The sequence below is a fragment of the Octopus bimaculoides genome, chromosome 24, assembly GCF_001194135.2.
Source record: "Octopus bimaculoides isolate UCB-OBI-ISO-001 chromosome 24, ASM119413v2, whole genome shotgun sequence".
In the NCBI taxonomy this organism is placed as follows: Eukaryota; Metazoa; Mollusca; class Cephalopoda; order Octopoda; family Octopodidae; genus Octopus; species Octopus bimaculoides.
The window spans coordinates 15,215,115-15,223,013 of record NC_069004.1 but is presented as its reverse complement, the minus strand read 5'-3'; the positions used below and the strand labels follow the sequence as shown (position 1 = coordinate 15,223,013).

At 39.1% G+C, this 7,899-nt stretch overlaps 1 protein-coding gene across 10 annotated transcripts in view; it reads left to right on the top strand.

Annotated features, from left to right (window-relative positions):
* The window catches only part of LOC106882402 (transmembrane protein 8B), an 81,700-nt gene that overhangs the window by 22,912 nt on the left and 50,889 nt on the right, over positions 1–7,899 (top strand). The gene's annotated exons all lie outside the window — the stretch shown is intronic.

Below are 7,899 nucleotides of genomic sequence, written 5' to 3'. Positions count from 1 at the left end.
CTTCTTTCAGTTTCCATCTACCAAATCCACTCACAAAGCTTTGGTTGACTTGAGGCTATAATAGAAGACACTTGCCCAAGGTGCCATGCAGTAGGCCTGAAGCATGTGGTTGGGAAGCAAGCTTCTTACCACACAGCCACGGCTAACATGTTTTGAAATTCTCTTATCAATGAATTGGATCAGTTTTGTAAATGTTTTTGAGAAATAATTGATAAGGACAACAATTAATTGCATAAAAGAAACAAAAAACAAATGTAACAGGTGTACCATTACTTGTTACTAATTTAACAGCTTTCATAGTTTCAATGAAACATCAACTATATATACATTATGTTAGTATACTGCTAAGGTGTGTTTACACACACACAGAGTCAATCAATATATGACCTTTGCTTAAAGGCGGCGAGCTGGCAGAAACGTTAGCATGCAGGGCGAAATGCTTAACGGTATTTCATGTCTTTACGTTCTGAGTTCAAATTCCGCTGAGGTTGATTTTGCCTTTCATCCTTTCGGGGTCGATATATTAAGTACCAGTTGCATACTGGGATTGATCTAATCAGCTGGCCCCCTCCCCCAAAATTTCGGGTCTTGTGCCTGGAGTAGAAAAGAATATATGACCTTTGTTTAATAACGTAAGTTTCAAGTTTATCTAATCATGATAATGGTCAGCATTATATCATCCAATGGCATTACTGGAAACTGATATTTACTATCCAAGAATAATGTCAAGTGTATCTTGATAACATTTTAAATGAATGCAAATACATACTGGCACTCAGTCGGTTATAACAATAAAGGTTCCAGTTGATCCAATAAATGGAGCAGCTAGCTCATGGAATTAACATGCAAGTGACTGAGCACTCCACAGACTTGCATACCCTTAACATGGGTCCTCAAGGTACAAGGTGAAAAAAAGTGAAGTAGGGAGAAGAACTGTGAGTGTGGGTAGGGTAGTAGTTGCAAAAGTATATGGGGAAAGTGAGGGATGGTTTGTGGTCAGAATAGGTAAGGGGCTGAATATAATGAATGAAGAACAAGTATTGTTGAGTGGATTATATGTTGAGGAGATAGGAAAGAGTAGGTGACAACTGTAAAGATTGGGCATGTGAATGTATTAAGTGGTAGACAATGGGTGGGGATGACCACCGATATGTGGGGGTGAAGGAGTCATGTTAGTGGGTTGAGAGGACAGTATTAAGGATGTGGAATGGGTATGAAGTGAAATGGTTCCGGGTAGTGAGAAAAATTAGTCATGTCTAGGAAAAGCTGCAGATAGGCATATCACCAGTTATCACAGTCTCCCTTGTCATCTCCTTCATGAAGTTCAAGGTCCTGAGATCATCCTTCACTACTTTGTCCCATGTTTTCCTGGGTCTCCCTCTTCTGCAAGCTCCATCCACATTTAGTGATTGACACTTCTTTAAACAGATGTCCTCATCCATATGCATCACACGTCTATACCAGTGCACTCTTCTTTCTTGTACACTACATCTGATACTTCTTATGCTCAGTTTTTCTTTCAACTCATTTGTACTTAACCTTTCATGCACATAGCATTGTGCATCTATGAGCATACTCATGTTATCCCTTTTCCATCTTAAGTCCTCTGCATTCAAAGCCCATGTCTCACTACCATGCAGCATTGCAGTTCTAACATGAGCATCATACAATTTCCTCTTCACTCTGAAAGAAAGAAAAAACCTTTGTTGCCAGCAGTAGTAAAAATTCCTTGAACTTTTCCCAATCCGTTCTTACCCTAGCTACTATACATTTAGAACAACTACTTCCCCTGCTAATTATGTATCCTAGATAAAAAAAAATTAAGAAAAAGCTATCAACTACTTTTAGTGAATCATCTGAGCATTTAAGACAATTTAGGGTCTTTTTGTCCCTTTAAATCATTTAAGCTTTCTCACTATAAGAATTAATTTTTAAAGGATAAAATAGAGACAGTCTACTTCTCGTCAAACCATTCTTTCTAGCCCCAATTTATAAGGCAAATTATTATGCTACCTTAATACAGTTATAATACTGCAGCTGTTAAATATTAACCACCGAGCAGGCCCAACTCTTCAATGAATAAACTCAAAGAGAAGCCTCACTTTGTTTGTCGGCCTATGATTTCACCATATATCTTGTTTGTGTATGTATTACACTGCGCATAGCAAATGGAGTTTATACCTGCTCCTTTCCTGCATATCAAGCAAGGTCATTTCCCTGAAGTTACTTGGGTCTTATCTTCTTTCCTACTTATTAAAACCTCAGTCTTTGTTAAATTTATTTTGAGGGTTTTTGATTCTAGTTTTAGCTTGCATGGCTGGATTTTTTTCTTCTAATTCCCTTTTAGATTCAGCTATGAGAACTAGGTTATCAGTTTATAGCTTTTCCCTTTCCCATGGAGAGCCAGTCTTAATCTGTTCAGTAATTGCCTGTGAGATTATGATAAATAAGAGAGGACTGGGAACAGAACTGTAACAAACTAGCTTCACGCTAGATTTATCACTGAAATCGTTGTTGACGCTCACTTTACTCACTGCATCTTTGTTTATTCGGTGACCACCAAATTACTGAATGGTACCCTGTTAAACACCATCACCAAATCAAAAGCTAGGAATAATAGCTTATTCTTAGACAAGTATTTCTTCTGCAGTTGCTTCACTGGGAAGATTGCATCTGTGGTTCCTACCTCTTCCTGATACAAAGCCAACCTACATCCCATCTGGGTTTACTCTGTCACAGATCAGTTGTGCTGTGACACTCTCTCTGTGACCTTCATAACCCGATCCAGTTGCTTGATTCCTTTGTAGTTCTTTTGAAGGTATCTCCTTTGCCTTTGTTGCAGTTTATCAGGATACTGCTAAGTCAGTCATTAAGCGTGACACCTTCTTGTATAACATGGTTAACTATCCAGGTGGTAATCATGTATCCTACCTTATCAGATATTTTGAGCATCTATAATTATCCCTGCAACTGAGACTATTTGGCATTATACTGTGCTTTGAGCGTTGGGCCTCACAGAGGTAATGGCTGAGTCCATTTGGCATTATGCTGTGCTTGAGAAGAAGATCCATAAAATCAAGTAAAACTGCCGTCATGGCAGATATTGGTGTCACACAAATGGTGCCTGTGCTAGTGGCACGTAAAAGCATCCATTACACTCTTGGAGTGGTTGAATACCTGCAGCTTTCTGTCTCTTTATATCTTTAATTGTTCTATCAATCATGCTACCATCAACTTGAATTGCTAGTCCCTCTGATGAGTCAGCATGGAGTAGCCCCTCTTTATCTCAGCCTCTCATAATAGCATTTCCACACCACTTTCTTGTCTTCCATATCTGTGGCAAGTGTACTTTCATTTTGAATACACTTCTCATCAATTATGATGCGTTTCTCTCTTGCACATTGTCTTGCAATTTGGAATACTTCGTGTCTCTGATCCTCACATTGCTAAATATATGTAAATCTCTTCCTTTCTGCTTCACCCTTAACCATATATATATTTGGCTAAGGGTGAAGTAGGGGTGCTGAAAAATTCCCAGCTTTAAGGGTATTGCGAAGGGCCTGGTTGGAGGTTCAAGCTTCCAAGTTCTTTTACAGAGCTTAGAAAAACTGAAGGACTGCTGCCATAAGTGTGTGAATCCAAGAAGGGAATATGTTGAATAAAATCATAATTAACTGATTCTTCTATATTTTCTTTTACCCAAAGCCATGAACTTTTCAGCACTCCTCGTACCTGTTACCTAGCTGCTTGTCTAGTAATTTGATAAGTCTCCCCACTACTATCTCCCTTACTGGTTTTCCAAACCTGTCTCTTAGCACATTTACTTCCCCATCAACTGCGTTATTCTTCCACCACATTACTTTTGGTTTGGCAGGGATTTTGTCCCAGCCACATATCTCATCTGTTGCACTAAGCAGAAATTTCATAGAAATTTCCAGTTGTCATCTATGCTGTACCTATAATCAATTAGAATTTCTTTAAATCTTTTCCCAATTGTGGAATCCTTTAATTTCCATGCCTTCCTTTTCCATGCTGTCTTCTGTTTCTATGTCTGCCTAATATTGTCCCTGAAGTCTCCAGCCACTTATCTTTATTGTTTAATGCATTCTTTGCCAGAAAGGTTTTGGTATTTACAACAGTCCTTTGTTCCATTTCCTTGTGAGTAGATTTGGTAGATAGAAACTGAAAGAAGCCTATTTTACATATATGTATATATATACATATATATTGTGTGTGTATCTTTGTGTTTGTCTCCCTGCCATTACTTGACAACTGATGTTGGTGTGCTTACATCCAAGTAACTTGGCAGTTCAGCAAAAGAGACCAATAGAATGAATACTAGGCTTATAAAGAATAAGTCCTAGGGTCGATTTCTTTGATTAAAAAACCCTTTAAGGTGGTGCTCCAGCATGGCTGCAGTTAAAGTAAAAGAATAAAAGAATATATACTGGTTAACAAGCAGGGTCTAATATTAAGTGCCCCTGGACTGGCTCTTGTGCGGTTGGCACATAAGATGCACCATTTTGAACGTGGCCGTTGCCAGTACCGCCTAACTGGCCTTTGTGCAGGTGACACGTAAAAGCACCTACTACACTCTCTGAGTGGTTGGCGTTAGGAAGGGCATCCAGCTGTAGAAACTCTGCCAAATTTAGATTGGAGCCTGGTGTTGCCATCCGGTTTCACCAGTCCTCAGTCAAATCGTCCAACCCATGCTAGCATGGAAAGCGGACGTTAAACGATGATGATGATGATGATGATGATATATATATACCAGTTAACAAACAGGGTTTGTTGAGATTCTTTATGTACATTTTGGTCTTTCCTTCTTAATATCCCTCCTTTGTACTTTCCACCTTCTCACTTTCTTTCTATCTCACACACTCACAGTAATATAATAACTGGCACTCCATCGGTTAGGACAATGAGGGTTCCAGTTGATCTGATCAACAGAACAGCCTGCTTGTGAAATTTATGTGAAAGTGGTTGAGTACTCCACAGACAGGCTTACCTTTAACCTAGATCTAATGGAGATTCAGCGTGACATAGAATGTGATGAGGCTAACCCTTTGAACTACAGATACAACTCTTATTTTTGTCAGCTGGGTCGACTGGAGCAATATGAAATAAATGAAATAAAGTGTCTTGCACAAGGACACAACGTGCTGCTGGGAATTGAACTCGTGATCTTATGATTGTGGGTTGAATACCCTAACCACTAGGTTACACACTTTCACGTAATATAATATGACCAAGAAAAATTAAAAGAAGCATCATTATAAAAGGTGACATCAATGGCACCACCTGCGGAATAGCAGTTGTGTAAACTTATGCTTTGAATAATAAAATCTCATTTAAAACATAAGAATAACCTGTGCATACCATAGGAAAAAAAAGGAAGTGTCTTGTTTCAGTGCCATGATTTATCTATATCACAGATGCATTAATTAGTATTGAGTAGGGAATATTGCTCTAAGGTAGATGTTAACAGCTGGTGCATAGATATACACCTTTTAAACTAGATTAACAGTTGGTGAATAAACACACACACACACACGCACACGCACACACACACACACACACACACACACACACTCACACTCTCTCTTTCGACAGAGAAACACAGCAATACAATGTGACCATCTGTGACTAATTTGTGTGATTAATGCTTCGTCTTACATCATCTTAGACACATTTTATCAACAAATAAAGAAGACATAAATTACAAAAAGCACTTAAATGAATCAGGTGAGCATCCAGCCTTTTGGATAATAGTAATAATAATAATAATAATAATAATGGTTTCAAAGTTTTGACTCTGAAAGGATAAAAGGCAAAGTTAACCTTGGCACAATTTGAACACAGAATGTAAAGATGGATGAAATGCTGTTTAACATTTTACTGGGCAGGCCAATGATTCTGCTACCATGCCGCCTTATCATCATCATCATCATCATCCAGTGTTTTAAATCCAAGTTTTGTCCCTGTTAACGGGGGGTGGCCGTATCTACCTCAATGCCATAGCAACTGCCCTCACACCATCTTACCTGGTTTTGGATGTCCTCCCTTCTCAAGCCAACCCTCCCATGAGGTATTGTTTTGGAGCTGGATTTTCTATGGGGTGCATGCCCTTGCTTACCCCCAACCTCAGTTTCTAGACACGAATAGTCTTGAGACCAAGGCCTCTACCACGATTTTTAAGAAATGCGGTGGAAAACTGGCTCAGGAAGGCAAGTACGCTACTCCCTGAGACCCCTTTCGGAGCCCCCCCCTACCTAGCCTCCTTACCGTCTTAAATGATGATAATAATAATAATAGCAGCTTACTCTAAGTAGTCGTCCTTAGCTTCCACCATAGCCTGAGGATGGCTCCAGAACCTATCTCATGCATTCTTCACTGTGTCCCTGGGAAGATCTTCAGACACCTTGATCTTGGTCACCAGCTTGACCTTGGTGTTGCAGGCAGAACAGTTTGTGCCTTTCTCATCTGCACCCCACACGTAGTAATCCATAGGATTATAATCAGGTGAATTAGGATGCCAGAAATTGGGTCTGTGAAGTCATAGAAGTTTTCTAACAACTACTTCTGACCCATTCTGGAGGTATGGAGCCAAATCCTGCTGTTGCATATATGGCCTTCCAGCAGCAACCCTCTCCAACCAGAGATTGACGACAATCTCCAGCAGCTTCACATGGCCATTGGAATTGAACCTGAGGCCTTCTTCAAAGATGTGGGATGAATTCTAGCATGCGGACACAGTAAGAATGCCTGCTGTGTCCGTTCTTACTGGCCACGACTTCATAATTTCTGTTGCAGCTGTCCATGTCACATCTTACAGCTTTTACATTGTTCATAGAGCATTTAGCAGCAATGCTCTTTGAACTGTGTAAATATACACAAATTTTCCTTTATTTATTTACTTATTGAGCAACATAACAAGCAAACTATTTGAAAAATATGAGTTATCCATGTGACATTGATGTCTTCATGGACATCTGATGTCTTCATGGACAACATTTCTGACTGTTCCTTCTGACACATGGAGATCTTTTGCAATTGACCTCATGGATTTTCTGGGATTGTAATCAATGGTCTGTTGAACTTGGATAAATTCAGGTGTTCTAGTGATTTCAGAGCATTTAGAATGCATTTTATGCTTTGATACTGTTGAGACGTTTCCATCTTCAGTCTCTCACTCCTTACAAACTTTTGTAGATGAAAGATCTGGTAACTTTTAAAAATAAAGATATTTCTAAATCACTATGCTCAGCCTTTATAACCACAATAACAGCATGCCTCTTCATTTCTTGAGTAAGTTGAGGGTCTGCCATTATTATTTTCTGAAACAAAGATTATACAGAGTTAGCAAAAAATGCAACAGTGACCCAAAAAAGGTATGTCCTCAAATACCTTATGCACCTTGTATATATATATATATACACACACACACATAGGGTAAAAATTAATAATTAATTGATAATCAGTAATTTTACCAAGTAGTTTGGTGTGTTAAAACCATTATCGGTAAATATATAAACACAATTTGAAATTTAGGGTTCAGCAAGTATTGCTTCACCACACACCGAAAATTAGAAATAGCAGCCAAAACCACTCTTTCTCTACTTAAATTTTAGTAGAGAAATAGTGGTTTTGGCTGCTATTTTTAATTTTTGGTGTGTGGTGAAGCAATACCTGCTGAACCCTAAATTTTAAATTATATATATATAAGACACCATTTCGAGCGTGGCCGTTTTCGTGCGGGTGACACGTAAAAGCACCCACTACACTCTCTGAGTGGTTGGCGTTAGGAAGGGCATCCAGCTGTAGAAACTCTGCCAAATTAGATTGGAGCCTGGTGTTGCCATCCGGTTTCACCAGTCCTCAGTCAAATCGTCCAACCCA